Raw genomic sequence first — 19,322 nt, 5'->3', positions numbered from 1 at the left:
GTGCAAGCACTGAACATTTCCTAAAGGACTGTCCTATTTGTCCTCCATGTCAGGGAAACGCGCGCACCTAGTTAACGTAGGAGAGGCGTTGCTAGGTGTGAATTCTTCCTCTCCAAGACTGACTATACCTGTGCGGATTGCTATGTCGGCTAATACTTCCTTCTCTGCTGTGGCCTTCTTGGACTCTGGTTCAGCAAGAAGTTTCATTGAAGCCTCCCTCATCAACAAGTTCAATATTCCAGTTACCCGTCTTGTCAAACCTCTCTTCATTTCATCCGTCAATGGAGAAAGGCTGGTCTGCACTGTGCGTTACCGCACTCAACCTCTGCTCATGAGTGTGGGAATTCACCATCACGAACACATTGAATTTTTGTGCTGCCCAACTGTACTCAAATTCTTCTGGGCTTGCTTTGGCTCCAACGTCACTCGCCTAGTCTCGACTGGGCCACTAGGGACATTAAAAGTTGGGGATCTTCTTGCCACAAGTGTTGTCTTCACTCAGTTCCTTCTTGCCAAGTCTTCATTACAACTCCATTGCCAGGTCTTCCTAAGGCCTATCAGGACTATGCTGATGTCTTCTGCAAAAAGCAAGCAGAGATCTTACCTCCACACAGACCTTATGACTGTCCTATCGATTTGCTCCCTGGTACCACCCCACCCCGTGGTAGGATATACCCACTTTCTGCCCCAGAAACACAAGCCATGATGGAGTACATCCAGGAAAACTTCAAAAAAAGGTTTTATCCGAAAATCTTCTTCTCCAGCCAGAGCCGGATTCTTCTTCGTGGCCAAGAAGGACGGGTCGCTACGCCCTTGTATCGACTACCACTGCCTTAATAAGATCACTGTGAAAAATCGCTATCCTCTTCCACTCATCTCTGAACTATTCGATCGATTTCGTGGAGCTAAGGTCTTCACCAAACTTGACCTAAGAGGCGCCTATAATCTCATCCGCATTCGTGAGGGCGACGAGTGGAAAACCTCCTTTAATACCAGAGATGGACACTTTGAATATCTAGTCATGCCATTTGGTCTGTGCAACGCCCCAGCAGTCTTCCAGGTCTTTGTCAATGAGATCTTCCGGGACTTGCTGTATTCATGTGTGGTGGTCTACCTTGATGATATTCTTATTTTTTCTTCCTACCTGGAAGAACATCGCCTCCATGTCCGTCAAGTGCTTCAGCGCCTGCGTAAGAATCTCCTCTATGCCAAGATGGAGAAATGCCTTTTCGAACGCAGCAGCCTTCCCTTCTTGGGATACATAGTCTCAGGTCAAGGTCTTCAAATGGACCCTGATAAACTGTCTGCAATAATAGATTGGCCACGTCCCTTTGGTTTGCGATCCATCCAACGTTTCCTCGGATTTGTAAACTATTATCGTCAGTTCATTCCCCACTTCTCCAGTATTGTTGCACCTATTGTGGCCTTGACCAAGAAAAATGCCAATCTAAAATCCTGGCCACCGCAGGCGGAGGAAGCCTTGAAACACCTCAAAGCCGCCATCTCTTCTGCTCCAGTCCTGTCCAAGCCAGATCCTTTGAAGCCCTTCTACCTTGAGGTTGACACCTCCTCCGTTGGTGCCGGAGCCGTCCTTCTTCAAAAAACCGCAAAAGGAAAAAATATCACTTGCGGATTTTTCTCCAAGACCTTCTCTCCCCCTGAAAAGAACTATTCCATTGGAGACCGTGAATTATTGGCCATTAATTGGCACTTGAGGAATGGAGACATCTTCTAGAAGGATCCTTGCATCCCATCACCATCTATACTGATCATAAAAATTTGTCTTATCTTCAGTCCGCCCAGCGGTTAAATCCTCGCCAGGCTAGATGGTGATTGTTCTTTGCCCGCTTTAATTTTCAAATTCATTTTCGTCCTGAGGACACGAATGTCAGGGCTGATGCTATATCACGTGCCACCGATGCCTCGGAATCTAAAATTATTCCTCAACACATCATACCTCCAGAGTGTCTGGTCATTTCCGCCCAAGCTTCTTTGGTGCCAATTCCTCCCGGAAAGACTTATGTTCCTCCACGTCTTCGCCTCTAGACTCTCAAATGGGGTCATTCCTCCCACCTGGCAGGTCATGCTGGAATCAAAAAACCCATACAGCTAATCTCCAGACACTATTGGTGGTCTTCCTTGGAGAAACATGTGACCAATTTTGTACGGGCCTGTACTGTGTGTGCACGAGACAAGACTCCACGCCAGAAGCCGGCTGGTCTTCTCCTTCCTCTGCCTGTGCCTGAACAGCCATGGTCTCATATAGGTATGGACTTTATCACTGACCATGCCATATCTCATGGCAACACTGTCATTTGGGTGGTTGTGGATCGTTTTTCCAAAATGGCTCACTTTGTCCCGCTTCCAGGTCTTCCTTCTGCGCCTCAGTTGGCTAAGCAATTTTTTCTCCATATTTTTCGTCTCCACAGACTTCCCACGCATATTATGTCTGATAGAGGCGTTCAATTTATTTCTAAATTTTGGAGAGCACTTTGTAGTCAATTGAAGATCAAATAAAATTTTTCTTCCTCCTATCATCCACAATCCAATGGACAAGTGGAAAGAGTAAACCAGATCCTTGGTGACTACCTTCGTCATTTTGTCTCCTCCCGTCAAGATGATTGGGTCAACCTTCTGCCCTGGGCTGAATTCTCGTACAATTTCAAGAATTCTGAATCTTCCTCCAGATCTCCATTTTTTGTGGTGTACGGCCATCACCCACTTCCCCCCCCCCCCCCTCCCCATTCCCACTTCTTCTGGAGTTCCTGCTGTAGACAAGTTAATAAAAGACTTCTCCTCCATCTGGAAAGAGACTCAAAAATCGCTCCTACTGGCCTCATCTCGCATGAAGAGACATGCTGATAAGAAGAGAATAATTCCTCCTGTCTTTGCTCCCGGTGACAAAGTATGGCTCTCTGCCAAGTACATCCGTTTCCGTGTCCCTAGCTACAAGCTTTGTCCTCGGTACCTCGGACCTTTCAAAATCAAGAACCAAATCAATCGTATTCCCAACTCTTTTCATATGTCTCTTCTCAAATCTCTCGTACTTAACCGCTTTTCTCCCAAGGTCCCTGTTCCTGCTGCTATCTCTGGCTCCTCTGATGTCTACTCCGTTAAAGAAATCCTCGCCTCCAAAGTCATCAGAGGTAAAAAAAATGTTTTGATAGATTGGGAGAATTGTGGCCCTGAGGAGAGATCATGGGAACCTGAGGCCAATATTCTAGACAAAGATCTCATCCACAGATTCCTCGGTTCTAAAAAGAGGAGGAGACCCAAGGGGGGGTACTGTCACGCCTAGCGCTCTGGGTCCCGCTGCCTCCCCGGAGCGCTAACGGCGTTCCTCTGCATGCAGCGCTCCGGTCAGCACCGCTGACCGCGAGCGCTGCTCCCATGTCACCGGAGGGGACGCAATCCGAGGCACAGGACGTGCCCGCTCTCGGATCGCGCCCCATGTTTGTCACCTGCCCCGTCCTCCTGCTCGGTCCTGGCACGCGCGGCCCCGCTCGCTAGGGTGCGCGCGCGCCGGGTCTCTCAGATTTAAAGGGCCAGTGCACCATTGATTGGTGCCTGGCCCAATTAGTTCCAAGCACTCAATACATTATAAAAGTTCACTTCCCCTTCCTGTCCCTGCCGGATCTTGCTGCCTTGGGCCAGTGAAAGCGTTCCCGTGTGTCCATTCCCTGTGTATCCAGACCCTTGCCGTTGCCCTTGACTACGAACCGTTGCTGCCTGTCCCGACCTTCTGCTACGTCTGAACTTGCCTTTGCCTAATACTTGTGTACCGCGCCTGACTCAGCAGTCAGTGAGGTTGAGTCGCTATCGGGTGGAACGACCTGGGGTTACCTGCCGCAGCAAGTCCATCCCGCTTTGTGGCGGGCTCTGGTGAAAACCAGTAACCTCTTAGATTCCGTTACCCTGGTACGGCCCACGCCATCACCTCACTGACACAGAGGATCCACCACCTGTGCCCTCCCTGCATACCAGTCCGGATCCTGACAACATCTTGTATAAATTAAGTATTGTACCATATGTATGACATCACCCTACATGTTTTTTTTGGTTGTAACATATATAAGGAGGGGTCTTTCTCCCTCCTCAATAGAACTGATTATGAACACTGCTTGTGTCTGTGTCAAAGTCATTTCTCCGAGCGCTCGTTTCTATTAATTAGATACTCTGTGAAATCGCATTGAAGTCCTCTTGAAGACTTCCCCGACAAAACATATGAAGGTTCTGCGCTTATTGTAACATCTGTGTCCTGACATTGTCCTCCTACAGGAAACACATCTTACGGAACCAGACTTTCAGAGAATGCAGAAGCTATGTGTGGCCAAGGCCCTGGGTAGCCCAGCAGACAAATCTGGAGTACTGATGGTGATTCACTAGTCTTTTGCTCTCTGCTTACTCTCCCATGAACACGATACGGAGCATCATTGTAGTAAATACAATTTATACAATGTCTATACCCCGAATGGAGATAATTAATTCTCTCATTCTCTAGCAGATACTGTCAACCGCACTGCTGAGACACTGACGTTCCTGGGGGGGTTGACTTCATCTCAGTAGTTGACCCACTGAAAGATTGTAAAAGCTCCTCCTTGGTGAAAGGGGACCATATGCCAGAGTGACAAGGTCCTCCCCCCTTTTCTGACTCAAACGATTTTACTAGACACTTGGCGTCACCTCCACCCGGATCACCGTGAGTACACACACTTGTCACGTGTACACACCTCTTGGTCCAGAATTTACTATTTCTTGATTCGTCCTGTGCTCTGCTCCCATTTACGGACAGTGGACATCCAGGATCTGGTCATTTTGGATCATGCACCGATTTTCCTGGAGCTCCTGCCTTCCTGCCCCAACGGCTCTGATTTTCTGTGGCGCTTTCCGTCCTATCTGGCGAAAGAGGACTCCTTCCGAGAGCTTCTGAGAGGTTGGTGGCTGGAGTTCCGAGCTGACAATGCGACACATAGGGACAATCCCACCTTGTACTGGGAAATGGTGAAGGTAGTGATGAGGGGAAAGATCACGTCCTACAGCAACATGCTAAAGCGCAAAACTCTGGAGGCTCACACAACAGCGAGTGTAGCTTTATCAAGGACTTACTCTAGTTTCCTGACCTCCCCCACTCCGGCTAACAGGCTTAAATGGACAGAGGCGCGAGCGGCATATTAGTTGTGGTTGGAAAGGAAAGAGAGGATCTACAGGTCCCACCTTGAGGCCGATTTATTTCGGCATGGTAACAAGGCTTGTCGTCTCCTTGCCTAAAAAGCGAAGGGATCTTACGCACCTATGCATGTTTTAGCCTTGAGAGATCAACAGGACATAACCGGCAGGAACTGCACTCCCTTAATGCTATCCTGGGCTCCTATTATACTGACCTTTACTCCCCCCCACCTCTCCACTCCTACTAATGAGGGAGCGAGGTTTCTGGAGGGTCTCACGCTGCCAGCGCTGTCTGAAGAACAGCGTCAGGAGCTCAATGCAGCAATAAAGGAGGAGGAGGTAGCGGCAGGTATTCAATCTCTTGCTAATGGCAAAGCACCAGGGCCGGATGGGTATCCCGGTGAGTTTTACAAACCGCTGCTATATCAAGTGGTGCCCCCTTTATATTGCTACTTTAAGGAAATCCTACAAACTGGGGTCATTTCTCCAGCAGCTAAACTAGAATATTTTAAAGTGATCCCTAAACTGGGCAAGGATCCCTTGGACCCGGGATCCTATCGCCCTATCTCCCTGATCAACCAGGAAGTGAAACTGTTATCAAAAATCCTGGCAGATCTTTTTTTTTTACCATCCTTGATAGGGAATCATCAAGTGGGTTTTGTTAAAATGTTATGAATATTAGGAAGGTCCTGGCGGATATGGATAGTGCTCAGCACCAGTCTCGATCAGTTTCCCACCCTGCCCTGCTTACACTTGATGCAGAGAAAGCGTTTGATAACATTCACTGGGACTGGCTGAGACTTGTGCTGACCAAATTTGGTATCAACGGCAGATTTAGCTCTTTCTTGTTGGGCCTTTATGATGGTCTCACAGCTAGAGTGTATACCCCGGGTATCCTCTCTGCTCCCCTCTCACTAGCAAAATGTGCTCACCAGGGATGCCCCTTTTTGCCCCAATGGTTCAATTTAGCAATCGAACCCCTGGTGTGGTCTCTCCTCTTCTCTGACCTTTATCGGAGCTAAAGCTATGGGAATCCATCCCATTATCTTTCCTTGGTCGCTGCCATCTGATCAAGATGATCAGTTTCCCACGCCTGCTATATCCCCTACAGACTCTCCCGCTGTTACTGAAACATGATGATATTAGGTGACTTAACTCAGCTTTTCAACAATTTATGTGGCAAGACAAACACCCTCGCATTGCTATACAGAAACTCATGGTGGGTAAGGCGGAGGGAGGAGTTAATTTGCTGAATGTCCGGGGTTACATTTTAGCATGCTTATTCCAGCCCATCCGGGACTGGCTTCATGGGTCTTCCTTTTTCTCTAATATACGGGTTAAGTCGCCGGCTGAACCTTGGTCTCTGTGTACGTTGTTACATACCACCTATGCAAAGCTATTTGCAGAGATCAAGTGCTCAACTCTGCTCTGTGATACTATTGTCACTTGGAAGGAGGTGCGTAAGGTGTTTGGCCTCCCGTTCCTATTCTCCAAGAGAATGCCCTTGCTTGATCATCCAGAGTTTCTGCAGGGTAGGACCTCCTCTTAGCTATTACTGTGGGCCTCTAGGGGTGTCACGATAGTGGGAGATCTCATTCATAGTGAAGAACATAGGTGGCTTACTACGGGGAAATTTTACATTCCTTTTGGGTTCCCTCGCTCTCACATCCTCTCTGCCAATCAGGTATACACTTTCTGTTCATCTAGGCTCAGAGACCTCACAAGGGAAGCACTGACACACTCCCTAGATGAGATTATAGGTGAGAACATAAGGAGGGCATACATATCTGATCTCTATTTAGCTTTTTGCAACCGTTTTTTGAAAGTTGACCCTAAACGGATTTTACGCACATGGGAGAGGTGGACTGGAGACGAGGACATCACTGACGTCATCCTGGCGGGTTGGGAAGCGGTGGGCAAGAATGTTATCAATGGACAATGGAGGGAAACATACTTTATAATGGCCCATGGGGCCTTATATGGTTTTAACATTCTGCCTTCTCCATCCTTTCCTAACAGGCATACAAACTGCCAAAAATGCAAGACCCTACTCACCAATCTTTATCTTGGAGTTTGGGAGTGCTTGGTCACTGGAATATTGGAAGATGGTTCAGAAGTACATTTAGGATTATTAGAGAGTGAAGCTCCAGTTCACTCTTCGATCCTTTTTGTTCCACAAACTACGCTCACCTGCGGGGGACGAGTGGGAGGGGAGACAGACTCTGCGTTTTATTCATGTTGTTCTTTTAGTGGTATTACGCTGCCTTTTTACCAAATGGTTAAACTCAGTCACACTCCGGATTTGCCAATGCTGGTTTCTCAATTAATGATCTTCTTGTAGGTAGACAGATTGGATACAGAATGCCATCGTGACTCAGGCACTAAGCGTTTCTTCCAGAAATGGAAATCTTTAATTGTATATTTTTATAGGGGATGGGGATTGATCTGCGGATAGGGGTAGGAGGGGAGGATTCTTAACGTTCCTTAACATTATTTTTCACTGGAGACTCAGGGACATTCAGGTACTTTCACCTTGACTACCACATGCCTTAAATGAATTTCTATTCCTTCCTTGTTTATTATCACTTGTGACGTTTTATGTGACAGTCATTGTTTATACTGACTTGTTATGCTTGTTATAAAATTGTTCAATAAAAATGTATACGAAAAAAAAAAAAAGATCGGACAGAAAATATATAGAATGTAGTAAAGCATCACAAAAAAATTAACCCCTTAAGGACATAGGGCATACCTGTATGCCCGTGGGCATTTTGGTCCCCGCCACGTGCCGGTCAGGGACCAGAATGGGATGCCTGCTGAAATCATTCACCAGGCATCCCGTGTCAATGCCCAGGGAGGATACGATTTGCGGCGATTCCGGTCAGACGGTCACGTGTAACCCGATGACCTGGAATTAGAAGGTGATCGGCGGTGTACTATACACCGACAATCACCTCCTGTAGCTAGGAGGGAGGTGGCAATCCTAATAGGTTCTCAAGGGTCCGCCGCATATTTTGCAGCACAACCCGGGCCCTATTAGGGTTTCAGGGTGCTGCATTTGGCCCGCTTTATTTATTTAGAATTTTTTTCCCCATATAACGGTGTGTGAGTTATAATCACACACAGTTATACATAAGTTACACCAAAAACGCACACTATATACTTCCCCGCCTCTCTTTTTTGGCTTGGCCCAATGGATGGTACGCCATTGATGCAGCTGAAATCAGGACATTTTGGGGCCTTGTGCTGCATATGGGCCTGGTAAAAAAGTGTCAGGCAGTACTGAAGTGGGGACATCCTCTACTAGACCCCACTCTGCGATATGACCATGGCACGAGGACGGTTCAAATTCATTCGGAAATGCCTGCATTACGCTGATAATGCAGCATGTCCCCCCTCCCCCAAGGTGATCCTGCCTATGACTGGCTTTACAAAGTGAGGCCAGTCTTCGGTCACTTTGTGGCCAAATTTTGAGAGGCCTACGTACCCCTCAGGGAGCTCTCGTTAGATCAGTTTTCAGTTTTAAGGGGCGACTCATCTTCCGCCAGTATATTCCCTCGAAGCAGGTGAGGTATGGAGTGAAACTCTACAAACCTCCGGGTACACTTGCAAGTTTAGAGTATATGAGAGATAAGATTCCCGTATTGAACCCCCAGAATGTCCCCCCCCCACCCCCACTCTGGGTGTTAGCTGGAAATTCATTTGGGACCTTGTGCACCCATTGCTGGATAAGGGTTACCCCCTTTACGTGGACAACTTTTATACCAGCATCCATCTGTTCCCATCCCTTGCCGCCAGATCCTTGTCCGCTTGTGGGACCTTGCTGAAGAACCAGAGAGACCTCCCTCTAAATTTTGTTCAGACACCTATGCCCAAGGGTGAGTCCTGTGCCCTTACCCTTGAAAACCTGTTGCTGGTCAGGTGTAAGGATAAGAGGGATGTCCTTATGCTGACCACAATTCATGGTAATGGTAGGTCACCTGTCCCTGTGTGAGGTACCACAACAATGGTCCTCAAACCTGATTGTATTCTGGACTACAGTCAGTATATGGGGGGAGTTGATCTCTCTGATCAAGTCCTCAAGCCATACATGGCCATGCGGAAAACCGGGTTATGGTACAAAAAAGTTGTGGTATACTTGGTACAGGTTGCCATGTACAACTCTTTTGTTCTGTCCCAGTACGCTGGCAACACAGGGACATTTCTTTAGTTCCAAGAAGAAGTCCTGAAGGCCCTGATCGTTGGCGACCGGTTAGAGAGCAGGCCAGAGTTCCCAAGGAACTGGAAATATAGGGGCCAGGATCATCCCAGGCCAGCACTTTTCAGGTGAAGTCCCCCACACTGGAAAGAAGGGATGATCCCAGAAAAGAGGCAGAGTGTGGTACAAGAGGGGGATATGGAAGGACACCACCACTCAATGTGACACTTACCCCGATCATCCGGGCCTCTGAATTAAAAACTGCTTCAGGGAGTATCACACTTCCATGCAGTACTAAATTATCCATTTTCATTTTAATTTTCCATAATTTGACCCCAATGTACCAAGTCCAGAGTACATTCCAAATTTTAACCCCATAAAACCACTAAGTTGCCCAAAAAACTCTTTTATAAAAAAAAAATTAAAAAAAATGATAAGACCTCTGGGGTATTTTTTTCAAAAAATGGGTCATGGGTCACTGGGTCACTATCATCGGGGACTTTTTTATGTTTCCTCAAATGCGCAGCGCTCTCTCTCCACCTGAGCGGGATGCGCATTTGAGGCAACAGGTTAGGGACGGCCACACACATCACATTCCCAGAATGATGATTCAGAGTATAGGGTTTGGGGTGGGCATATTTTTTTAGTTTTGGCTATGTTCTGGGTCATCATTCTTGGAACATAACCTGTTTTATCATTTTATGTCCCAGTGCACACCATTTTAGTAATTTACCCCATGTAACGCTCCTTGAGGGGGGTTCCGCTGTTCTGGCTCCATAGGCAGCTATGTACATGCTCAAGGCCCCTAACTGCGCTCCTGCTCTTTCGAGACTGGTGTGCACCCGCAGAGATGTTTACGTCCAGATATGAGGTATGTCCTTACTCCAAAAAAATGTATTAACAAATTTACGGTGACATTTTCTCCTTTTACCACTTGTGCAAATGAAAAATTTGGGGTAACCCCAGCATTTTGGTGTCAAAAATTAAATATTTCCTTTTCACATCCCACTTTAATATACATTCATCAAACACCTGTGGGGTGTTAAGGCTCACTGTACTTCTTGTTATGTTCCAAGAGAGGTGTAGTTTCCAAAATAGGATGCCATGTGTGTCACGATTCGGCTTACGGGTTGTGGATCCGCTGTGTCAGCGAGGGATTGGCGTGGACCGTGCTAGTGGACCGGTTCTAAGAGGCTACTGGTTTTCACCAGAGCCCGCCGCAAAGCGGGATGGTCTTGCTGCGGCAGTAGCAACCAGGTCGTATCCACTAGCAACGGCTCAACCTCACTGACTGCTGAGAAGGCGTGGGACAGAAGGACAAGGCAGAGGCAAGGTCAGACGTAGCAGAAGGTCGGGGGCAGGCGGCAAGGTTCGTAGTCAGGATGGATAGCAGAAGTTCAGGAACACAGGCTTTGGACACACTAAACGCTTTCACTGGCACAAGGCAACAAGATCCGGCAAGGGAGTGCATGGGAGGAGATCAGATATACCCAGGGAGCAGGAGGAAGCCAATTAAGCTAATTGGGCCAGACACCAATCATTGGTGCACTGGCCCTTTAAGTCTCAGAGAGCTGGCGCGCGCGCGCCCTAGAGAGCGGAGCCGCGCGCGCCAGCACATGACAGCAGGGGACCGGGACGGGTAAGTGACCTGGGATGCGATTCGCGAGCGGGCGCGTCCCGCTGTGCGAATCGCATCCCCGACGGCCATGACAGTGCAGCGCTCCCGGTCAGCGGGACTGACCGGGGAGCTGCAGGGAGAAAGACGCCGTGAGCGCTCCGGGGAGGAGCGGGGACCCGGAGCGCTAGGCGTAACAATGTGGTTATTATTATTTTTTGCTGTTCTGGCACCATAGGGGCTTCCTTAATGCCCCCTCCCCCTCCCCATTTCAGCAAAATTTGCAAATGTGACTCCTTCTCTTCTGAGGATTGTAGTGTGCCAGCAGTGCACTTGACGTCCACACATGGGGTATTTATATGCTCAGAAGAGATGGAGTTACAAATTTTGGGGGGCATTTTCTCCTATTACCCCTTGTAAAAATGTAAAATTTGGGGAAAAACCAGTATTTTAGTAAAAAATTCATTTACATATCCAAAGTCGTCAAACACCTGTGGGGTGTTAAGGATTCACTGTACCACTTTTTACGTTCCTTGAAGGGTGTAGTTTCCAAAATAGTAGGCCAAGTGGGTTTTTCTTTTGCTGTCCTGACACCATAGAGGCTTCCTAAATGTGACATGTCCCCCCAAAACCATTTCAGCAAAACTCACTCTCCAAAATACCATTGTCGCTCCTTCCCTTCTGAGCCTTGCAGTGTGCCCACAGAGCACTTGACATACACATAGGAGATATTTCCTTACTCAAGAGAAATTGGGTTACAAATTTTAGGAAAATTTCCCTCCTTTTACCCCTTGTAAGAATTCAAAAACTGGGTTTACAAGAACATGCAAGTGTAAAAAATTTAAATTTTGAATTTTCTCCTTTATTTGCTGCTATTCCTGTTAAACATCTAAAGGGTTAGCACACTTACTGAATGTCATTTTGAATACTTTTAGGGGTGCAGTTTTCATTATGGGGTCATTTGTGGGGTATTTCTAATATGAAGGCCCTTCAAATCCACTTCAAAACTGAACTGGTCCCTGAAAAATTCCGATCTTGAAAATTTTGTGAAAAATTGGAAGATTGCTGCTGAACTTTGAAGCCCTCTGATGTCTTCCAAAAGTAAAAACATGTCAACTTTATGATGCAAACATAAAGTAGAAATATTGGCCCTCATTTGCTATTGCAAACCCAACATGTTTTGTTGGGTTGTGTGCCAGATTCTGTCGCATTGTGCCAGAAATTCTGTCTGCGTCAGATTTTGCACCAGAATTGAAAAAATCCCTACTAACTCTTCATTTTGCTAAGGGAAAATGGGGCATGGCTGCCGGGAAAATGGGGCATGGTCTCCGAAAAGGCGTGTTCCCAACATTTTCACAAAAACTCAACATATTTACTAGAATATGTCACGAAAAAACAATCCCGGAATCAAATTCATAAGTAAAAGCATCCCAGAGTTATTACATAACTGAGAGTGGTCAGATGTGCAAAAAACGCTCTGGTCCTTAGGCTAGGTTTCCACTAGTTTTTTTTTTTTTTTTTTTCTGGCAGTTTTTGGGAAAACTGCCACTGCAGTTTTTGAGCCAAAAATCTGAAATGTATTCAAAAGGAATAGGACAGATAAAGGAAGGACTGACAATTCTCCTCCCTTATGGATCCACTTCTGACTTTGGCTCAAAAACTGCCAGAAAAAAAAAACAAGTGGAAACTTAGCCTTAAGATGAAAATGGGCTTGGTCCTTAGGTGTTAAATGAGTCATTTAAAAAGTACAACATGTCCCACAGCAAGCCCTTAAAGGGGTACTCCGCCCCTGGCATCTTATCCCCTATCCAAAGGATAGGGGATAAGATGTTAGATCGCCGGGGTCCCGCTGCTGGTGACCCCGGGGATCGCCGCTGCGGCACCCCGCCATCATTACTGCACAGAGCGAGTTCGCTCTGTGCGTAATGACGGGCGATACAGGGGCTGGAGCAGCGTGACGTCATGGCTCCGCCCCTCATGACATCACGGCCCGTCCCCTTAATGCAAGTATATGGCAGGGGGCGTGACGACCACCACGCCCCCTTCACATAGACTTGTATTGACGGGGGCGGGCCGTGACGTCATGAGGGGCGGAGCCGTGACGTAACGATGCTCCGGCCCCTGTATTGCCCGTCATTATGTGCAGAGCGATCTCGCTCTGTGCAGTAATGACAGCAGGGTGCTGCAGCAGCGATCCCCGGGGTCCCCAGCAGCGGGACCCCAGCTATCTGACATCTTATCCCCTATCCTTTGGATAGGGGATAAGATGTCTAGGGGCAGAGTACCCCTTTAAGTGGCTCTGTTGACACTAAAATTAAAAAAGGTATGGCTCTTAGAATTAAAAGAGGAAAATAAAGAAAAAGCTTTCTTTAAAAATTGTTGGACGGTGCTGCTCAAATTAAACTGACCACAAAGTGTATATACTAATGTCAAGGAATCTATCAGGGATTATTTGAAATATTTTTACTTAAGTAACTTTAAAGTGGACCTTTCAGCAGCTCAACAGAGCAAAAAAGACCTATGGCTAGGCAGAGCTTCTAATTAAAGGTGTGCGCCGGTGGAAAACATTTTTGTTTTCAAATCAAATGGTTCCAGAAAGTTAAACAGATGTGTAAATTACTTTTATTAAAAAAAATCTTAATCTTAATCCTTCCAGTACTTATCAGCTGCTGTATGCACTAGAGGTAGTTGTGTAGTTCTTTCCATTCTGACCACCGTGCTCTCTGCTGACACCTCTGTCCGTATCAGGAACTGTCCAGAGCAGGAGAAAATCCTGATAGCAAACATCTCCTTCTCTGATCAGTTCCTGACATGGACAGAGATGTTGGCAGACTAAAAAGAACAACTATACTTCCTCTGTAGTATACAGCAGCTGATAAGTACTGGAAGGATTATTTATTATTATTATTATTTTTTTTTATAGAAGTAATTTACAAATCTGTTTAACTTTCTGGCAACAGTTGATTTAAAAAAAAAAGAAAAAAAAAATTTCCACTGGAGTATCCCTTTAAGATTCAGGACTTACCTTTTTTGTCCTTTCCGGAAAATGAGGATCAAGTGCCCAGATGGGCATTCCCCAGCATGGCAAGAATCCCTACCTACATGCTCACTTGCAAATGCCCACTCACTTTGATTAGCAGTGAGTACAAAGATGTTGAATAAGAGTAAATCACCTGACTAATCCTGGGCTCTTAGGCTAGGTTCACACTGCGGAATCTCCGGGCAGAGAGTTTCCGCCCAGAGATTTCGAGTGTGGCCAGCGCTGACTGAATCAGTCGGCACTAGGACCGTGCGGACATTGCAGTCTCCAATAGACTGCAATGTGTTCCGCGAGGATTTACGCCTGAAGAATGAGCTACGCCATTCTTCAGGCAGAAATTTCCAAGCAGATTTTCCTTTAACAAATTCCGCTTCACAAATTCCGAAGTTGTGAACGGAAACCCATTCACTATACTATACATTTTAGTAAGCAAAATTTCTGCCTGCAATTTCAAAGCGGAATTGCTTGCGGAAATTCCATAGTGTGAACCTAGCCTTATAGTGCTGAGGAATGCCCTCTGGACACTTTAGGCTCATTTACTTATTAACAAAAAAGACTTTCCTTCCTCAGTACTGAAAAGGACTATGGACAAAAGAAAAACATATGCCCAAATCCTGATCACAAACCCAATCCATCCATGGTCTTCTATTTACCCATGATTAGCTGCTAAAAGGTCTGGTTTACACTAAAGGTATGTTCACACAGTGTCAAATTTACCAAAGTATTTTATTATATGCTCCCATTTTCATCCATAATCATAAAACATGTGGTCGAAAAGGTATTTTTTGCTGAATTCTTGTCAATAAACATACAAATAAATACTAACAAAATAAAATACTTTAGTAAATTTTGCACTGTGTAAATATACCCTAACATTTATTACATTTTCATTGTGAATTCTGTGTGTATAAACTATTAGTTATTTTTCATGTAATGTTTTCTCAGTGTCTAAAACTCTAAAGAGCTGTTAAAGGGGTACTCCGGCCCTAATACATCTTATCCGACCCCTATCCAAAGCATAGGGGATAAGATGTATGATTGCTGGGGACTCCCACAATCTGTCATTCTGCACCCACCTTTGTGATGTCAAGATACTCCGGCCCCCGTGGTCGTCACGCTTCACACTCGGAGCCTCCAGCGCTGCGGAGAGCTCACACAGGTGGGTGCGGAATGACAGATTGTGGGGGTCCCCAGCGGCGGGACCCCCGCGATCATACATCTTATCCCCTATCCTTTGAATAGGGGATAAGATGTATAAGGGCCGGAGTACCCCTTCAAATCTTATGGTTTAGCCCATGAATCCTTGTATTGGAGAGAGCTTCTTAACTGCATTTGCTATGGTTCAAGCGGTTTCCCTTTTTCTTAGGAGAAGAAACCATAAAAGTCTGAGGAAATGAACTTATGTGGAAGGAGAAATTGAAACCGTTGTTTACCTTTATATCCCTATTTGTACATCTGTTTAAAGAAAAGGTCAGATTTGGTTCCATGGGATATACATTTTTACATGGAAAGCTATGTGGCCCTAACAGAATATGATGTTTTGAATATGATGTTCTCAATCATTTGATATTTCATTGTATATCTTTATAGGGTTTGCAATAAACCTTATAGGGGTGGACTCCACAACATGAATACTGCTTCTTGGTAGTGATTTTAATTTAATTGTTAAAGCCATTTGACTTTAGCCGAAGAAGAGAAGTGGAGCACAGGCCAGTTTTGTGAATGTCTTTTTCCATTATAGCTAACGGGAATTAAGGAACCAGCAAGGTACTTTAAGGGTCTATTCACACATATTCTGTGCAGAGTTGATGTGCAGGATTTCAAGATGTGTTCAGTCATTCAGTTTATGTTGAAATCTACAGCAGAAAATCCTGCGCATTAAAACTGTGCAGAATACTGTATGTGTGAATAGACCATAAGGGTACATTCCCACACGGCGTATTTGCTGCGTATTTGCTGCTGCGTATTTTATTTTCTCTGTTGAAGTCAATGGGTAGGAAAATACGCAGCACCAAATACGCAGCAAATACGCAGCAAATACGCAGCAAAATACGCCGTGTGGGAACGTACCCTTAAGGTGTATTCTGGATTCTTTTTATTTGACTATGCCACAGGGGCTGTAAAGTTAGTGTAGTTCATAATATAGTGTCTGTATCTATGTTTCATGGTGATCTCGCAATTCTTCTGTGATTTTTCCCTCAAGGTTTATTTTTAACAGCATACAAAATATGTTTTTCCCAGGTTGCAGTGCAGCCCGAGACATTACATCACTTGTCAAGTGATCAGAGGGAGCCTGTCTATGCTTTCTTGGGTGGAGCGACCACTTGGTGGGAGAAAGGTCCTTCTGTTTTTGCAACAGCTGGAGGCACCCTGGTTAGAAAACACTGGTCTATTGCATTGAAGTAAAAACACAGGTGTGTTTCTATGGGTGGGGTGGCTGATGTGTTGGAGGGAGAAAAATTGTCTCACATGTACAAACAAGATATTGTGGTATTTGTAATTTAAGGGAACAAGCTCTAACTGGAAAAAGCCTCAGCTTTATGGTATTAGCTTTATCTCACAACATAGCCCTTTCGCCCCAGGACAAGAACGGATCCTGTGTAAGCATGGCTATTACTGAGACTCTAGCAGGTACATACTAAAATCTATATTTTAACCGCTAAACAAAACATTGTAAGACTTAGTATAGTCTTATGCAGTGGCATACATATAAGAGAGGGGTTCACACAGCAAAGATTAAAATAGGCCTCCTATAATAGCATCTGATTTATTTTTTTCCCCTATGACAGATAGGTCTAGTATTTATTTAACCATGCTTGTTATGTCCTGTTGGTCAATATACTCCTATTCATTACATTTTTGACCATTCTGTTCAGTTTTTACCATAAGAAAAAGGAATCAGACCAATTAGTGCTAGGCCACCTATCTTTTCAAGGGTCTTATATCATCTGTTTCTATGGTATGTACACTCTTGATATTATGTAAATTATAAGGAAATCAATGTTAAAAATACATCAGCTTTGGATAATGGAGGTTGGCTTAAAGGGGTTATCTAATATAGGGTGATTATATAGTAATTCACTGTAGTATTGGTTTTTCCCCATGGGTCTTCTATTTTATGCTAATGCTTATCCTGGTAACATTGCATTTAGAAGACCAAAATGTATCTAAAGAATTGAAATGTATCTTGCTTTTTCTTGAACAGCACATTCAGTTAAAATTTCCACATTCCCAATTCTCACTGAGTATATACTATATTGGATGCATGTCAGTAGTTGCAGTCCAAGCTAATTATACAAGCATTTTGGCATCGGATCAGTGCATAGTATAGTGCTGGATCTGTTCTCCTGTTTATCACATTTAGGCTTGTTAGGGCATTGCCAAGCAAAGAAGTGACTCACAGAGATAAAAATGGAATTAAACATGTCCTACATATTTAAAATGGAGCTAATATTGCTTCCCAGGCTGCAGATAGCATTGATGACTTGGTGTTAAATGGGTTATAGTCCATTACTAAGCACATACCATGTAGTGAGATTAATTAGGTTAATAATCATTTAATAACTCATATGTTAATGATACACTTCAATTGAAAGTTTTCGTTGACAAATCTATAAATAATATTGTATAAATAATGCTGTATAAATTTCACATTCTGATGTCAATTCAATTACATCAGAATGTGAAGGAGCTCTGATGACACTATAAAGGGAAGCTCGGGTGGCAATGTAAATGAGAGTTCTCTAGAGAGGCACTATTTTGGAGCACACTGATGTTAAGTATATGAGTGCGCTCTTTCATGGCACTGCAAATGGGTGTACTATGATTACAATGTTAGTAAAGGACAGTTAGGTAGCCCTACCAATGGCTCTATTTACAGGGTCATCTCTAACTAAGAATAAGCTGTTAATTTGGGAAAATACATTTTTGCCCAGGCACTTCCCCAGCAATGACTGCAGAATAAAAATAATATTAAAAGGGTTTATCCAGGATTTGAAAAACATAGCACCTTCCATAAACAGTGCCACACTTGTCCTAATGAATGAAGTCACATTGTAATACCACACAAAACCTGAAGACAGGTGTGGTGCTTTTTTTATTTTTTTTTATTTTTTTTACACCTGGTGTTTATGTTTTTTTTCTTACTTATTTTTGGCTTAGCAGTAGAAGCTGGTAATCAACCATTATTATCTAGCTACCCACAGCCTGTCAGGCCTGGAGCACCAAAGAAATTAATGGTTTTTACTATCCATTCAGTACAAGGCTACTGCTGTATGGTTTTGCATCAAGCTGGTTATGGAAAATTATATAAAATTATAAAAAAAAAAAAAAAAAAAAAAATATATATATATATATATATATATATATATATATATATATTATCCATAACCAGCCAGATACAAATCCAAGCAGCAGCGTAGTTCTACCAAAATGGGAAGAGCCTTTTTTGTTGGCCCATTCCAGCCTAATAATACCAGCCTGCTACCGCCAAGTACCAGACTGTCATTGTTTAACCCACTGAACTTGGCAGTACCCAACAATTCCTGGTAACACTCGTGGTGATGGGTACCAAGATAATAATGGAACATTAACTTCTTTACATGCTAACAATAAGCTCAGCTTAGTAATGGATACCATCTATTATATTGTTCTTTACTGCTCCTGCTGTGTTGACCACAACATCTTATGCTCATAGCGTGAAATGCCATGGAAATTATGCAAAGAAATCCAGGCATCTTGTTAAATGTGGATGTCCCTACTCCCTGCAAAGACCACTTTGCTAATAGAGTAACATGGTAATATAGTTCATGAGGTTGAAAAAAGACCAGAGTCCATCAAGTTCAACTTATACCCCTAATGAGTCCCTACTGAGTTGATCCAGAGGTAGGCAAAAAACCCTCATACTAGAGGTGAAAATTCCTTCCCGACTCCAAACATGGCATCAGAATAAATCCCTGGATCAACCTTCTGTCCCCATAAATCTAGTATACATAACCCGCGATGTTATTATTCTCCAAAAATGCATCCAGAACCCTTTTGAACTCTTTTACAGAGTTCACCATGACCACCTCCTCAGGCAGAGAATTTCACAATCTCTCTGCTCTTACAGCCCGTCTGTGCTGGTGTAGAAACCTTCATTCCTCTAAGTGTAGAGGATGCCCCCTCGTTCTAGATACAGTACTGGGTATAAATAGATCATGGGAGAGATCTCTGTACGGCCCCCTAATATATTTATACATAGTTATTGTTACGCCTAGCGCTCCGGGTCCCCGCTCCTCCCCGGAGCGCCCACGGCGTCTTTC

The sequence above is a fragment of the Hyla sarda genome, chromosome 3 (genome assembly GCF_029499605.1).
Source record: "Hyla sarda isolate aHylSar1 chromosome 3, aHylSar1.hap1, whole genome shotgun sequence".
NCBI lineage: Eukaryota > Metazoa > Chordata > Amphibia > Anura > Hylidae > Hyla > Hyla sarda.
Note: the sequence above shows the minus strand (reverse complement) of the source record.